This window comes from Macaca thibetana, chromosome 16, assembly GCF_024542745.1.
Source record: "Macaca thibetana thibetana isolate TM-01 chromosome 16, ASM2454274v1, whole genome shotgun sequence".
NCBI lineage: Eukaryota > Metazoa > Chordata > Mammalia > Primates > Cercopithecidae > Macaca > Macaca thibetana.
This window is the reverse complement of record NC_065593.1, coordinates 31,511,718-31,528,756: the sequence shown is the minus strand read 5'-3', so window position 1 is coordinate 31,528,756 and position 17,039 is coordinate 31,511,718. Positions and strand designations below refer to the sequence as shown.

At 54.5% G+C, this 17,039-nt stretch overlaps 1 long non-coding RNA gene and 1 pseudogene across 1 annotated transcript in view; one reads left to right on the top strand and one right to left on the bottom strand.

Annotated features, from left to right (window-relative positions):
- Positions 1–4,024: 4,024 nt before the first annotated feature.
- LOC126939316 (TBC1 domain family member 3B-like) lies at positions 4,025–15,420 on the top strand (annotated as a pseudogene).
- LOC126939321 (uncharacterized) overlaps positions 9,492–17,039 on the bottom strand; it is a 40,826-nt gene continuing 33,278 nt past the window's right edge. Inside the window, exon 3 of the long non-coding RNA XR_007720346.1 lies at positions 9,492–9,930. This is a non-coding gene — a long non-coding RNA (uncharacterized LOC126939321). The remainder of the gene's footprint in view (positions 9,931–17,039) is intronic.

Genomic DNA, 17,039 nt, shown 5'->3' with positions numbered 1-17,039 from the left:
CACACACACACACACACAGATGTACATACATAAGTACATTCACATGTACATACCTGCACACACACACACACAGGCACACACACGCATGCACACACACAGATGCACATACATAAGTATATTCACATGTACATACCTGCACACACACACACGAACATACATACATACACATGCATATACCTGCATGTACGCGCACGCACGCACACACACACACACACACACACACACACACACACACACACACACACACACACACACACACACACACACACTCTGTGCTTCATGCCCTCACTAGGGTGGCCAGGGAGGGAACGCGTGTTTTTAGGAGAAATGAAGACAACTCAGGCCCCTCATTCTCCTGGTGTTTGCACAAGTGCCTTCTCTGCAGACCATCCTTCAGTGTCTTTCTTGGTTCTCCCTCTTACTGAAAGACAGAAGCAGAGGCCCGGCACATACTCGGCTGCTTAGGGCTCAAGCCAAGTTCGCAAGCTTCCTGGGGAGCCTCGTGAGATGAAGGCACTGCACAGCCTCCCTAAAAGAGGTGTCGGCTTTTCCTGGATCCTTGAGCCCAGGAAGGCGATAGGTGAGACATCACAGTTCGTCAGAAGACACAAACAAACTCCAGTGAGAAAGGGCAAGGGTCAAAGATTTTACTCTCCCGGAGAAGGGGTTCTCGGGCTATAAGCAGCAGGCAGAAGACTTCATTGCATGCGCAGTGAGGTGACAGCGAGCTCCAGTTTTCACTGGGAACTGAGATCAACAGTGACCTGACCCCCTACTCATGCTCGTCTCTCCCTGTCTCTCTCCTTTGCCTTTTGTGTCTCTCTCCCTATCTCTCTTGTTCCTTTTCCTCTCAACCTCCTCTGTCTCTCTCCCTATCTCTCTTCCTCTCTCTCTCTCACTCCCTTCTCCCCATCTCTCTTTCTCTCTCCTTCTTTTCCACTTCTCTCTCCCTTCTCATCTCTCTGCCTGCCACTGTTCAGGCTCCTGGGGCCCCACGTGGATGGGCGGACACAGGACTCCTAGGCTACCCATCACAGCGCAAGCACAGGGCTGCAGGCCCTTGGTCCCCCACCTCCCAGCATCCTCAAAATGAGGGGTGTGGGGTGTGCCCGTGCTCTCCTGGGTGGGCGCCCCACACTCCAGGAAGCAGAAACTGCAAGTCACAGCTGGCTTGAGTGGTGCACCCATGGGACTGCCAGCTTCCATTGTGCCATCTGCTGAGGCCAAAGCAGAGGACAGCAGCCCAGGCCGGTCTCTGCAGCAGGGTGGGGTTAGGGGTGGGCTTGGGGTTGGGGGTGGGGATGGGAGCCGCCAATGCACAACTGGCCCCTGGCTGGTTTCCTACCCTTCACCCTACCATGCAAGGCCTGTCCCACCCCTACCCCTGTCTCCCACCACCTCCACCCCTAGGCTGCCCCAGACCCAGGCTCCAGAGGTCTCCCAGGATCCAGGAACTAAGGGCAATCACTGGGTTCCACAGCCTCTAGTCCATGAGTCAGCCACCCCTCTGTGTGCTGACAAACCTTGGCTCTCATGCCCCACCCCAAGCCACGACACACCCCCATCCTCCACCAGCATTATTCCCGCCTCTTGATTTTAGCCCTCACAACCGTGCTTCCTAGTAACCTTGCCCCCTCCCAGCCGGGTCCAGGCAAGCCCAAAGGCCAGCACCCTCGCCCCACCCTTCCTGGGGGCCACTCTACTATCTGCTTGTTCAGATGTCTTCACCTGGCTTTACCAAGCTAGAACAAATAACAGGGATGAGCTCCCGGCCTCTGCCAGGAAGATTTGCCCAAATACTCTCTATTTAGAAGCAGGAAGAGTGATGGGGCCTAAGAAAGACCCCAGGATGGTCACCCAAGCAGCAAGAAGGGCAAGGAGCCCAGTTTCCTGCCCTTACCCTGGGAGGACGTGGCCAGGGCACCACAAGGTCCTGGAGAGGGGTGGGTAGGAGAGCAGATCCAACTTCCTCTTGAGGAAGCAGCCACCACCCCAGGAAGCAGCAGATGGGGGCGCACAGGCAGAGCCCCCGGTGCTGCAGGGCAGGGCCAGCAGATCTGTACTCAGCCTCAGCCCCAGGGAGCTGCAAGACAGGCTGAGACCCGGATAGGTTTGGCTCTGTGTCCCCACCCAAAACTCATCTGGAATTGTAATCCTCCTGTGTCAAGGGAGGAACCTGGTGGGAAGGGATTGGATCTGGGGACAGTTTCCCCCGTGCTGCTCCCCTGAGAGTGAGGGAGTCCTCAGGAGAGCTGATGGTTTCAAAGTGTGGAACTCCTCGTTCTCCACTCACTCCCTCCTGCCGCCTTGTGAAGAAGGTGCCTGTTTCCCCTTTACCTTCTGCCATGATTGTAAGTTCCCTGAAGTGCAGAGTCAATTAAAACTCTTTGCTTTGTAAACTACTCAGTCTCGAGTATTTCTTTACAGCAGTGTGAAAACAAACTAATACCCCTTCCCTGAGGTGCTTTCTCCTTAGGCATCCAGCTACCCCATGCTCCTGTTCTACCCCCTGGTCTTTCTTTTGCCCTCATGAGGCCCAGGTGATCCACATGGCCAGCTCCAGCCCCATCCTACTGCAGCCCGTGTGGCTGCTGGAGAGGCCGCGCTCCTTTCCTCACCCCGAGGGGGCCTGATATGCTCTTTGGATCCAGGAGGAAACTGACCCCCTATTTTCACACTGATGCAACTTCTTCCAAGACCTCAAAGCAGGATAACGTGAGTCAGTCTTTTTTAATGTCTTCACTTGCTAGGGCTGTCACTAGGACAGTCCTAGAGAGTGGTGCCAATGGATAAATGGATGAACGAATGGACAGTAGTCCAGGGACGATGTCCCTGTCTGTACTGAACTGGGTCCTTCCTCCAATAAGAAGCCTTCCTGAGTGAGTTTATATTGTCATCCCTTGGTATCCATGGAGGATGAGTTCTAGGGTCCCGGGGATGCCAAAATCCATGGATGCTCAAATCTCTGATATAACATGGCCTAGTATTTACATATAAGCTATGCACATCCTCCCATAGACATTAGACCATTACTAGATTATTTATGACATGTAATGCAATGCAGATGCCACATAAATGGTTGTGATACTGTATTCTTTAGGGAATGATGACAAGAACAAAGTCTGCACATGTTCAGTAGAGACATAACCATGCAATTTATTTTCTGAGTATTTTCTATCTGCTGTTGCTGAATCCACAGATGCAGAGCTCCCAGATACGAGGGCCAAGTGTGCTTTGAGAGTAGGGTGGGAGAGTTTGTGAATGAGTACAGGGGAACAGGTGTCGATCAGGAGGGCCCTGCATTGGGACATCTGGACACCGTGTCTCAGGACTTGAGACTCCGTTTGGAAGGCACAGCAGACTCAGCCCAGGTCATAGCCCTCCCCTTGAAGGTTCATTTTATCCCAAGCTCTTTCTGGAGCCTGGAATTTGGCATCCCCTCTAGGCCCTGGGTGGAAGGACTGATGAACCAGATTTGAGATAACATATCTAGAATAGAGTGAGGCCCTACTGTGTGCCTAGCACTTTCCCCACAGGATCCTCTAGCTAGAATATCCAAGGGTCATGGAGAGAAATACCCAGATAAAATATCAGAAATGAAAAAACAGATACCATTAGAGACACTAAAAAGACAATAAAAAGATAATAAATAAAAAGATAATAGTATAAGCATTTGTATTCTGAAATTCAACAGCAGCAGTCAATTTCCTCCACCCCTATGTGTGTCCCAGACCACCCTGGGCGGGGAGGGCTGAGGTCAGGGAAAACCCATGGATGCTCTGATGCTGGTCCTGGGTCTCGGGACTGACAGTGATGAGGAATTTGGGGGCACACATGAGTGGGGAAGCCAGGCCTGGCCAGAGAAGCAACACATGTGTGCACAGAACTGTTTACCCACATACACGTGTGCACGCACGTGTGCAAACACATTGCAGGCAGGCATGTAGCCGCCTCAGGCAGTGGAGGACCCTGACTCTGGGCCCTGCTGACCCGGGCAAGTCCCCATTGTGATGCGTGCCATGACCTCAGAATGTCACTGGTGCTTAGCACCAATCCGCTCTCAGGCCTGCCTCTGTGTTCTACGGCAGTTACCCACGCACAGTGGTATCAGCTACACACGCACAGTGGTATCTGTGAACACTTTTGTGGACTCAAAGGTTTTCTACCTGAGAGGCATAACGCAGGCCAGCTGATTCGTCAGAATCAGGTGAGTGTGACCTGCTCTCTTCCCTCCAGGCTGACGGGGACAGTGGCTATGCTGACTTGGGGACAGTGGCTATGGTGTTGGCCTCTGGGCAGCTACCGAGGAGGGTCATCCCTGAGCACTCACCGGTCGCCCGTTCTACACTGCCAGTGTAGACGATTGGCTCTTTCGTCCTCATGGTGGCTTCATAGAGTGAGTGCCATTCCCTAGTGTACCCATTCGACATGTGAGACGTCTGGGGTCAGAGAGGCGGTAACCGGCCTGAAATCCAGACAGGACCCTGGGTTTTGCTCTCAGCCTTGCTGTGTGCCGTGCTGAAATTCAGGCCTGAACCCTGTGACCTCCCTGCCCTAGATCCCAAGTCTTCCCAGTTTTCCCATCCCGACGGGGCAGAGCCTGGTCCTGGCAGAGTCACTGGGATGGATCCACTGTAGGTGTGGTGGATAGGAGGGTCCTCAGAACACCTCTGTGCTCTAAGCTGGGTCCTGATGGTGGCTGTGGGCCTCACTGAACACACATGGTCCCTTGTCCGGGGGAACCTTCTGTCCTTGGGCACTTGTGGAAAATGAAGGCCCCCTGGAGGGCTGGCTGGGGGGAGACCATCTTCCCTTCTGTTCAAAGGGGTCCAGGCACTGGGGTTCCCTCCAAGTATTTCTTGCTCTGTCTGGTCCTCTCGAGGCCTCGCCCTCCTTTTGCCCCGAGTGTTCCCAGGAGGAATTGTCCATCCAGGTGTTCTCCAGGACCAAGGACCCACAGTCCTTCCTCAGTGACCCAGGAAAATGAAGCCCCTTCTGTAGGGACAGCTCAGAATGGTGGAGTCCACAGTCTCTCCCCGAGTGAGGGTTTCCATTAGCACAATAGATCATTTTCATCCCCCAAACCGAACACCCTCCTGCTCAACTGGCATTATTCCTAAAGTGGCTTCTCTGTTCAGACTGAACGGCCACGGGAGCCAAAGTGATGAGCGGAGAAGAACAGAGCAGTCAGGAGAGATCTTGATCCCTGTAGGAAACTGGGCATCTCTGTGGTCCCTGAGCATCCCAGGAGGCCGATTGTACAGAGACCTCTGGTCGCTGACCTCAGTCTCCCTCCACATCCCTGGAATAGCCCATCATGGGCCCTTCGCCCTTGGCAGGTGGACACCATTCAACCTGCTGGGGCGGATGTGTCCCCATTTCATGGCATTTAGGGACAACGAGACTCTCTGTCCAGGTCCCACTGTCCTTAAGTCCTTGGGATGATGCCCACCCCTGCTTGGGGCTTGACACTCCAGAGACTCGTGCAGTTGTGAGACAATGGGTCTGGCCCCTTTTTACCTGGGGATGGTGGTGGAATGGAGGTTACGCAGCCAGCCAGCATCTGGGAGCCCGATGGGAGCGGTTCAGGTTTTCTCTGAGGCTCTCGGGTACAATGTAACTTTTAGATGATTTTTGGCTCACAGGATGGAAATCGCAGAGGATGCAGATAGTTTGTGGGCACAGGAGCGAGAGAACATCATTATGAACTATGAGAAGGTACAGGTTGCTCTGCTTCTTGGAGGGAGGCCTCTTCCAGTGCACCCTGGTCAAAGGGTCCTGGGCTACCTAGGAGCACAGGGTGGGAGACGGGGTTTCACGGGTGGCCACTACTGACCTCGTGATCCGCCCGTCTCGGCCTCCCAAAGTGCTGGGATTACAGGCTTGAGCCACCGCGCCTGGCCGTAGGCCCTTTCACTCTTTACTTGGACCCCTCACCAAGGCTCCCTCTGGGTTACAGGGACACCGAGCTGAGCTGCCAGAGGACATGGGGCCTGAGCCTGTTGGAATCTACAGCAGCATTGATCGCTTCGGGATTGTGCAGTGAGTCCTCTGTGCTCCCCTTACCCCTAAAGCACCTGTCTCAGCTCAGGGATGGGTTTGCTTTCAGAAAGGCCTTTCTGAGGCAGGACTGTCTCGCCGGGTCAGGCCAACCTCCTTTCCAGGGTCAGAACTCCTCCCTGGCTCCCCTGCAGGTCCAGCCCGAGGTTGCTGTTAGGCCAGAGGTGCGGGGCCCATCTAGGGAGCGGGTGGGAATGGAGACTGGGCTAGGTCAGGCCCCTGGACTCTCAGCAGTTCTGTCCACAAGTCAGCACAAGAGGAGCGGGGCAGCCTGAGGGTCTGGCCCTCTCTACTTGGAGACAACCCCAGTGAGATCCATGTGTTGTGGCTACAGGGTGAGGGGACGCCTGGCTTAGCCTCAGGGCTGTTGTCCAGCGGGTCTCTGAGGGTCCACCTGCCCCTGTCCTCCCTCATTTCCCTAGAGCTACAGCCCTCACTGCCCCCATCGGGAAGATGGAAAGGCATGGAGACAGTGGGGGCTGTGGCCCTAGAGGAACAGGGGAGAAGACGGGCAGGGCCCTGTTCTGGGCATCTCATATTAAGGTCAGGGAGGTGGCAGGGCTTGTGGCTAAAGACCCTGGGTCTGGTGCTGGGGAAGGGATCTGGGTCCAGGTAAGAGGAGCCCAGACAGGAGTCCATCCCTTAGGGATCATAGGATGCAGAGACAGAGGATCCCGGGGGAGGTAGGGTGGGAGGGAGCTGATGAGCGGTGCCACTTCTGAAACGCAGGGTGTGTGGGTCAGGTGCAGGGAGAGGCAGGTGGATGCTGGGAGGTCAGAACTTGCAAGGGCCTTGGGGCTGTCAAGTGGGATGGGCCCCTGGTACACCAGGAGTACACCGGGCAGGTCTCAGGGCAGGCTCCCTTGAACCTGGTGGGGTGATGTGGTCACTCCCTGAGGGACTCCTGTGAGGGCCCTGTCGCCCACCCTGGGCGGCCCCCATCCCATCTCAGGCCTGACCTTTCTCAGCTCCAGCAGAAAGCACCACCTCCAGTCCAGGACAGGCAGCCCCATTGTGCAGCCTGACCGCCCCCCACGCCAGGGGCCCCAGTAACCCCACCCAGACTGGCCCCACACTCCTTCTTCTCCCAGCTCCTGCCCCTCCTGGGAGTCAGCCCCACAGGAAGTCCCTTGTCCTCCCTTCCCTGTGTCTTCTCCTGGGCTGAGCCCTGAGCTGGATAGGGACAGAGCCTGTCCTTTCTGGGGGTTGGCTCCCAGTCTGGGGCAGCTCCAGGCCCTGTGCAGGTCCTCAGTTCTGCCTGGGTTGCCTTACAGTGAGACAGAGCTGCCTCCTGCCACTGCTCGGGAGGTGAAGGTAAGAACCTGATGCATGGAGGGGCTGGTTCAGGGGCGTGGGGACTGGGCGAGTGGTCGGTGAGGCAGAGGAGGCAGCTGGCCGGGTGGTGGCCGGTGAGGGCAACATGCTCTCACTGGGAGGGGCAGCAGTCCCTGCTGGATCTGACCCCAAGTTGCGGTAACTTGGGCAGTTTGATAACATTCCAAAATGAGAACCACAGTTGTGGCCTGGGGGTGGCCAAGACCCCACGCAGAGGCTGGGACCTGACCTAAGACTGGTGTGTCTGTGGCCTGAGGATGGCACGTCCCGGGGTCCCAAAGCCAGCCCACTGGCGCTCATTTGCACAAAGGCTCTCAGCCCTTAGGGTCTGCCCTTCCCTGGTTCCCTCCAGCTGGGTCCACCAGGGCTCCAGAGCCCAAGACCCAGCATTCATGGGCGGCTCTGGGAAGCCTGGCAGCTCCCCTAACGCCAACATTTCTCATTTGACATTTCTCATTTGACAGCAAATGCGGCGGGAGATAACACGAAAGAGCAAGTGGATGGAAATGCTGGGACAATGGGAGACATACAAGAACAGTAAAAAGGTAATTGTGAGGGAGAGGCCCCCGGAACCACTCTCTGCAGAGACAGGGGACAGGCACCCATGGCTGTGGCCTGGCACCGCCATCAGCCTCTCAGAGGGCGGGTGGCACACTGTCCTCACCCAGAGGACTGCAGGCCTGGTCGGTGGTTTGCCTGCCTATTTGTGCAAGCATCACCTTGCTGGGAGGGAATCTGAATCTAGGGCTGGGACCACCCGGAGCTCAAGGCTAGGGATGCCCTGGTGACCCAAAGGCAGGAGAATGTTCAGATCAGAGTCCCGACTCTGAGTGTCCATGCACTTTTTCAATCCTGGGAAGGGAGACCCTGTCCCAGCTTTATGTCACCTCTAATGAGGAATCACGGCATCAAAACCAACCATTTCCAGAATCCTCGGGCTCTGCTCCTCACTGGGGTCGCCCCGTAGCCTGTGACACCAGGTTGTTTTCTGCCCACAGCTGATAGATCGAGTATATAAGGGCATTCCCATGAACATCCGGGGCCAAGTGTGGTCAGTCCTGCTGAACATACAGGAAGTCAAGTCGAAAAACCCCAGAACATACAAGGTACGCTCAGGCAGAGCACAACAAACAGGACAGGCCGTGTCAGGAGCCCAGGTCTCCAGCTGGAGGGAGCATCAAGCCCAGCCTGGGGGGTGAGTGGGATGGTCAGATGCACATCCTGGGCACGGACGGTGACATAGTCACCACAGACAAACTCGGCTCCGGTGACCCTCCCCGGCTTTAGTAACAAGCCAAAAAGTAGCTTTGTGCACAAGGAAACCTTTCTGCTTTCCTTCCTTCCCGGAGTGCTGACTGTGGGCCGACTGCCATTTGGGGCAGGGAGTCTTCCATCTGTTCTGAGGCTGCTTCCTCCTTTTGGCCCTGCCCTACAGGTCATGAAGGAGAAGGGCAAGAGGTCATCTGAACACATCCACCAGATCGACCTGGACGTGAGGGGGACACTTAAGGACTCACATCTTCTTCAGGGATCGCTACGGAGCCAAGTAAGCCTATGGGAGCCACAGGATCACAGCAGACATGGATTGAATGAAAGGGATGGGGCGTTCCCCAGAGCAGAAGCCAGGGTCACCTAGGAGGGAAGACAGAGCTGCCAAGACGTCTCCTGGCCCAGGGAGCAGCTGGCCCCATGAAACAAGCACCTCCCTGGTTCCAAGCCCTGGGCCAGACTGGAACATGTGGGGCCAGAACCCAGGAGGATCCTGAGGAGACAGAAGGCAGCAAACAAAATCATGCACAATGGTGAAAGGTGCTCTCCCTGACCCACGGGGACCCACGGTAGGACTCACGGGAGGGGGGCAGGACAGAGGGCCCTAGAGCCTCCCGATGTAACACTGACATCACCAAATGCTGGGGCAATAAGGGGTCCTGGAAACTGTCATCCTTGTCTGCTGGGAACGTGACATGGCACAGCCACTTTTGCAGCCAGTTGGGCAGTGACTCACAAAGCTCAATGGACTTCAACCACGTGTCCCCAAAGTGTCTCAGATATTGAACCCACTGATTTGAAAACTGACATCCACATAAGATGTTCACTACTTAATTCATCATCACTCATACACGGAGATGTCGGGGATGGCCTTCAACACGGGAATGGGGAGAGCAAGGCTGGTCCTCCCTCCAAACGGAAGACCCAGTGAGAAAAGGGAACGAGCCAGTGATGGCCGGATGAACGTGGGTGGATCCTAGATGCATTTTGCTGAGGGAAAGGAGCCAGACATAATAAGCTACCACGTAGGATTCCCATTCCTGGGTCATTCTGGAAAAGGCCAAACCATGGGGACTGAGAAGCAGTCTGGGTGGCTAGGTGCTGACAGATCGGGGAGAGGCTGGGTGCATAGGGGCCACCCTGGAGACTTGGAAGATGAAGGAGTCACTTTAGGAGGGGCTGAAGTGGTGGCCGGGAGACTCTGCCCATTGGTTTAGAACCCTGGAGGAACTGTACATCCAAAGACTGAACTGGCGTGTGTGCAAACTGAAAAAAAATAAAGAAAATCATTCAGAGTGAAAAGGATCAGGCAAGTCACTGTACAACTGGGCTATCTGCATGTCACAGATGTGGATTTTCCTGAAACATTTCCTCAAAGGACCTGAAGAGCTCACTGCTTATCTGGTGAATCATCTGAACCTGAAATGGGGTTTGTTGTTAGGCTTTGTGGACAAAGTGAAACCAACGGCATCTGCACAAAACAAACAAAAGCCTCCTTTCTCTGTTTCCTAGGCAGCGGGAACTATTCCACATCCTCCTGGCATATTCAGAGTATAACCCGGTGAGTATTCCCGGCAGTGACGTTCCCGGGCAATATTTCCCTGTTCACAGGAGTGGGTATCTGGTGGGGGTGCTGTCGTTTCTTTTAAAGTTAGTATTTGTGACCACCAGGATATAGGATGTAGGACTCCAGCTCACTGCTGGCATAAACCTCCAAGCAAGGGGGTGGTCTCAAGGGGTCAAGCTGAGACACAAAGGAGTCGGGGCCTGGACTCCTGGTGTTACCTGGGTCTGACCACCACTTCTCAGAACCAGAAATGACGCCCTCCTCCTGGGGCTGCCCCAAACCCCAGGAGCTTGGCAGAGTCACACGCAGGACGGTGCCATCAGGAGACATTTTGGACAAAGTGCTGAAGTGCCTGATGGACTTGGCTCTTGTCATGAAATGAATTTGCACCCTGAGGAAGCCTCTTCTTCAGAGGAAGCCTCCCCAGTCACCTCTGCCCTCTCCAATGACATGAGTCCTCCCAGGTGACCTCAGTCCTCCCAGGTGATGTCCTTTCACGGTGACTCTGGCTCTTGCAGGAGGTGGGCTACTGCAGGGACCTGAGCCCCATCGCGGCCTTGTTTCTCCTGTATCTGCCTGAGGAGGATGCATTCTGGGCACTGGTGCAGCTGCTGGCCAGTGAGAGGCACTCCCTGCAGGGTAAGTGGACAGCTGCCCCCAAGACTTCATGCAGTGAGTCCCGGGGGCAGCCACCCTGGCCAGATGATGTCAGCTTTCAGCCAAGGCACCTTCCTTGTGTTGCCAGCTTGTTGGGAGCCTTTAGGATGTCTCTGCTGAGGGTCCCACGGGAATTCGCGGCTGACCCCCAAAGCCCAAGTCAGACGCCTTTCATCCCCATCAGCGGAGGGCATCTCATCCTCCCCGTGGCCACCCTCTGTGTCCTGCTGCCACGCCCTCCGGCTCTCTGTGCAGCTGTCTCCTCTCACTGAGAGTCCTCCTGCCCTCCAGCTACCCGGGCTCCAGTTGCCCTTGGTGCCAACAAATGGGCCGACCAAGCCCAGGTGGCAGCATCTCCCCATCCCGTGTCCCCTGGCCCGACCTCACTCTCAGGAGATGACCAGGAAGCCCAGCACCCACCCTGTTCCGGCCACCTTTTTGTAGCCTCAAAGTCAGGCTTGCCCTTTTTGCACCCTGGTCCAAGAGGTGTCCAGGGGAACCTCCAGCCAGGCTCCAGGGGATGTTCCTGCCCCACCTCCCCAGGGCAAAGGCTGCATGGTGAGGTCATCAGATGGGAGGGTGGGAGGCCTTGCGGTTTGGGGGCCTCTGCAGCTGCCCAGCTCTTCCAGCTGATGGCTCCACATCTTGGGGGAAGGCTCTGATTTCATGACGGGCTGGGGGCTTCTCAGGGTTCCACAGTTCAAATGGCGGAACAGTCCAGGGACTCCAAGACCATCAGGAGCATGTGGTCCCCACGTCACAACCCAAGACCATGTGGCATCTGGTGAGTTTATGGTCCCCTCGGTTCTTCCCCAGAGGCCTTGCCTCCTGTGGGGATGGAGGAACCGAGGCTGGAGCCCCTGGTGGGGCTGGTGACTGGCTGAGTCCAGCCAGGGCCTGACCCGGGACGTCGGGCTCTCCATGGGCTGGGAGTTGGATTCCTTTCCTGCCCTGGAGGAGACAGAGGCACAGGGATGGGGGCCCAGCTCCCGCAGAGCAGGGCAAAGGGCAGTGTGTCCACCGGGAGTGTGGGAAGGGGCCGGTGTTGGGGGGAGCCCTGGACACCGCCCAGTGTTCTGCACTAGGGGAAGGGTCTTCAGAGGCCCCGGAAGAGGGAGGTTTTTAGGGCAGCCCAGGGGGCCCTGAGCACCTCTGTTCCTCCCGTCAGGACAAGGAAGGTCTTTGCGCGCAGGGTTCCTCGTTAGGTTGGCTTCACCGGATGCTGAATGACGGGGTAAGAAGGCACAGGGAGACCCTGGCTCAGGGACCCTCCTTGCCCTGCAGTGCCCTGCTTCCCCAGCCCGGGGGTCTGGCTCACCCACAGCCCACAGGAGGCTCCGCCCACAAGGAGGTCCCCACAGGAAACCCAAACAAAACCCTCTGCCCAAGAGGGGTCATCCCAGGGCAAAGGCTGGGGCTCAGGCCCAGTCTCATGGGCAGACAGGGCAAGGACCCGACTTGAGAGGGCTCAGGGAAGCCTCATGCCCTGGGCAAGCCCCTCTCTCCAGGAGCCACATCCCCCCTCAAATGAGTGTCCCCCATGAGGAGCTGCAAGACCTTGTCTGACCCAGCGCCCTGGAGGGCTCAGGCAACCCTCATGGCGAAGGTCACTGACTCTGGGGACTGAAGCCCCAATGGACCCAGCTCGAGCTACCAGCCCCAGCCTGGAAGGGCCAGGTTCTCCCACACCTGCTGTCCCCACAGATCTCTCTTGGGATCATCCTGCGCCTGTGGGATGTGTATTTGCTGGAAGGAGAACGAGTGTTGATGCCGATGACAAGCATTGCCTTTAAAGTTCAGAGGAGTAAGTCTACATGTGCCCAGTGGGGCCTGGGAAGCCCTGGGGTCAGACCCAGACTATCCGGAGGCCAGCTTCCTCACACTGTCCTCATGATCCTCTGTTCTGGTCTGGAGGGAGGTCTGGCCAGGTGGGCTGGGCAGGGGACTGAGACACCGAGCCCATCCCCCACATGACCCAGATGAAAGTCAGGAGTGTCGTGAGCACTTCCTTGCCCAGGTGGCCCTCCAGCCACAGGCTCTTGTGCACATCTGGGCCCCTGGGGTGGCCACAAAAGGATCCAGCACTGCCCAGTGGGAGACTGAAGTGGCCACGAGGTATCAGCTGTGCCCCCTCCCAGGGAACTCTCCTGGCCTGATGTCCACCCTGTCCTTAGAGCGCCTCATGAAGACATCCAGGTCTGGCCTGTGGGCACGTTTTCGGAACCAGTTCTTCCATACCTGGGAGTTGGATGATGACGCTGTGCTCAAGCATCTTAGGGCCTCTACGAAGAAACTAACAAGGAAGCAAGGGGACCTGCCACCCCCAGGTGGGCTCCAGTGCCATGTCCCCTCCCATGTCACCCTCTGGGGCAGTCAATAGTGGGGGAGTGCCCGAGACCCGCAACCCTACTACCTGGGCCTTCCTCTTCACCTTTTCTTCCTCCTCTTCCTCCTGGACTCTAAGTACAGGAGGCCACCAGTCCTCAGGGCAGGCGCTCAGTGCATGTGTACTGGATGTGTTGTGCATGCAGGAGGAGAATGTGGGCATGACCGTCCAACAAGCCCCCTCCCACTATCCGCAGTGTCTCTGTCTCCCCCTTATAGGACCCTCTAGGGCACTAGATGAGCCAGACCCATTTGTGGGAAACCCCGCCCCTCCATGCAAGCAGCCACAGCCTCAGAGAGCAGCAGAGGCCCCTCACTGCTGCACGCTCCTCCAAGGTTGCCAGGACAACCAGCCTTGAGCCAGGGAGACAAGGGAATCGGGTGTCCCTGACCCCAGAGCATTCAGGGAGAGGGCACAGGCAGGACCCCGGGCCCAGAGCCAAGATTTCAGCCAGATGTGGGAACGGTCAGTCCTGGCATGGACTGGACAGCCCAGGAGGGCAGAGGATGACCCATGTCAAGGCCGAATCACCCACTGCGTAGACGGTTCCCCATGAGAGGTTGCAAGGGGCTGGGTGACATCCAAGTCCCCTCCCACCTGAGTTCTCACTAGGGGTTGTATCCCTGGCCCAACAGCCCTGGGACGAGGGTGTGTGGTAGGAAGCCCCCAGCCAGTCTGAACCCTGGGGGCAGTGCCAGGAGCCACCTGTCATGCCCTGACAGCTTCCCCACGCCTGTTGGCACACACCCCTCCCTCTGGGATCAGCAGACTACAGGCGTGTCCTCAGTGTCAGACCCCGGGGGCCACACAGAGACCCCGAGGACTCCAGAGACCCAGGCTGGTGGGGCCCAGCCAGGAAAGGCCTGCATGGGCTCATTAGAGACGCTGACCACGTCTGTTTTCCTTTCAGCCAAACCCGAGCAAGTGTCCTCAACACCCACGCTTGTGCCGGCTTCACATGGCAGGATGACCCTCTGCAATGGGGACAGGCAGGCCCCTCCAGGCCCACCAGCCCGGTTCCAGCAGCCCATTTGGCTAGTTTCCCCACCATGGGCACCTCGTTCTTCCACATCCTGTCCTGGTGGGGCTGTCCTGGAAGACACCTACCCTGTGGGCACTCAGGGTGTGCCCAGCCCAGCCCCGGCTCAGGAAAGACCTCAGGGTTCCTGGAGATTCCTGGAGTGGAACTCGATGCCCCGGCTCCCGACGGACCTGGATGTAGGGGGCCCTTGGTTCCCCCATTATGATTTCGAACAGAGCTGCTTGGTCCATATCCCTTCTGAATGTGTCCTGGACAGCCCCGGGACTGTGGGACAGGGCTAGCCTGGGAAGCCCATGGGGACCCTGACACCAAGCCTTGCCAAGGCCATCAGGACTGAGGGAGATCGGGAGACATCCCACTGCAACAGGGCACCCCATCTGCGGACAAGAGACTTGCACCCAATTTCTACAATGGCACCGTATCCCAGGAAGACCAGCTGGCCACCTGCTGGCAGGCAGAACACCCTGTGGAGGGGGTGAGATTGGCTTTCACTGCACTGAGCCACAATGTGGACATGGACTTCCAGCCCTGCACTGCACCCAGCACTGATTCCAACCAGGACACCTCCTTAACAGCTATGCACGAGCAGCAGCGCGCTCCCACCTCAGGGCCTTGCCTCTGCCACCTCTACTTGGAAAGTTCTCAGTTCCCTCCAGGCTTCTAGAAGCATCTGGGCCAGGGCTCATGGCTGGATAATTTCCCGAGGCTTAACAACCCAAGCCAGCTTTGCCTCTTCGCTTTATTTTTTGTTAAACTTATGAAAATTGATTAAGAAAGTGTGCAGCTCGAAAGACCTTCACAGATGGAACACACCAGCCCCCAGATCACAAAGCCAACCATGCCCAGCCCCTCCCAGCACCCCCAGCCGTGTGACCAGCTTTCTGAATTCTGACGACACCGTGTGCCTGCCTTTGTATTTTCAACTCATAGATGGTAACCCTCTTCCTGGTTTAAAATAAATGTTTTCTGTTGAAATTATTTTAGAGATACAGAAATATTGAAAAGGCACTACAGTGTCCTCCTACACCTTCCATCCAGCTGCCCCTAATTATGGCGTTTTGCAGTACCATGGCACATAAGAAATTTAGGCCGGGTGTGGTGACTGACACGTGTAATCTCAGCAATTTGAGAGGTCAAGGCGGGAGGTTCAGGTTCACTTGAGTCTGGAAGTCTGAGACCAGCTTGGGAAACACAGGTGAACCCTGTCCCTAGAGAAAAGTCAAAGAAATTAGCCAGGCCTGGTGGCGTGTGTCTATGGTCCCACCTAGTGAGGACCTTGAGGCAGGAGGACTGCTGGAGCCCATGACTTCCAGGAAGCAGTAAGCCATGATTGCACCACTGAAGAATAGAAAGGTAAATATTTGAAGTGTTACTTTATGCCACTAGGGAAAGGAAGAAGACTGTTATACCATCAGTATTAAGGTATACAGTTTTCTAAAAATTTATCTCTGTAGTTCAATAAGAAAAAATTCCTGCATATTATATTTGATAGAGCAAATAAAGAAAAAAATAAAAACATGAAAGGAAATGTCAGTATTAGACTCATGCACTTTTCAAAGCATTACTAAAAAGCATCTCACATTTCTGTTTAAAACACTTGTACCATTGCATAATTAAGTACGAAGATGAGAGTTATTTGAGGTGTTTAAAAGTTGGTGGTGCCACATCTAACTGGTGTAACCTAGATAAAAATCACTATAAAAAAGTTCAAATTCCATGCAAATGTAAAGATTATACAATCTTATTAAATTGTTAGACATTTTTTCCCAACTACCAAATGGGATAACATCATGTCTATAATTAGCAATAAGAAAATTCTATCTGCACAATCTTCAAAGTCCATTTTTAAAATTTTATACATATCATCTCTCATTTAGAAAATGAATATTTCAATATGCTTATTACACCTAGGAAGAAAAATGTTCAATTTTATAATCTCAAAATTTTTGCTAGTCATTAAAATAAATCAAAGCATTCAGCATCAAAGGATATACAGATACACACTCTTAAGTAATTCATATACCAGGCCCAGAGTGTTAGAGACCTAATCTGCTCATTTCGTAAGACAGGGGACCCTTGTAGTATTTATTTTAAAAAGAAATAGCCCCATTCAACAAGGGAAAGATCATAATTTAAAATTAGAAACTAAAAGAAAAATAAGCCTTAAAGCTTCAGTGTATGAATATCTACCATTAAAAAGAATGAGAAATAGACACTCGGGACATCAGACATACTGACCCTTCAAAGGAACACGGATACAAATATGTAACACCCAATCAAATGGTACCAACACCATGATCCTGTGTGACAGCAAACAGTGACCAAATCTAAAGAATTCCCAAAGTTGTATTGAAATATATTTTTCTGAAGGTTTTTAAGTGAGTTACAAAACAGCCTTACTTCAATTTTACTGTGTCCCAGTAAATAAAAATGAAAATAAATAAATGGGTGATAGGAATTCAGCAGAAAATGAGAAACAAAGTGATCATCACAAAATGTATAATTGGGGCCAAAATCCAACTAACTAAAGGTGTTGAAAATATAAAGAGTTTCCTACAGATTAATTTTATTCACTAAATGTATACCAAGATTCACTATCAATATTAATATTCTTTTATATATTGATAATACCTGAAAATTTTCCAGAACAGAAGACCCAAAGCCACTGACTGAAGAACCACTATAAATCAGAGTAAATAAACATATACACCAAGGGACGTTAA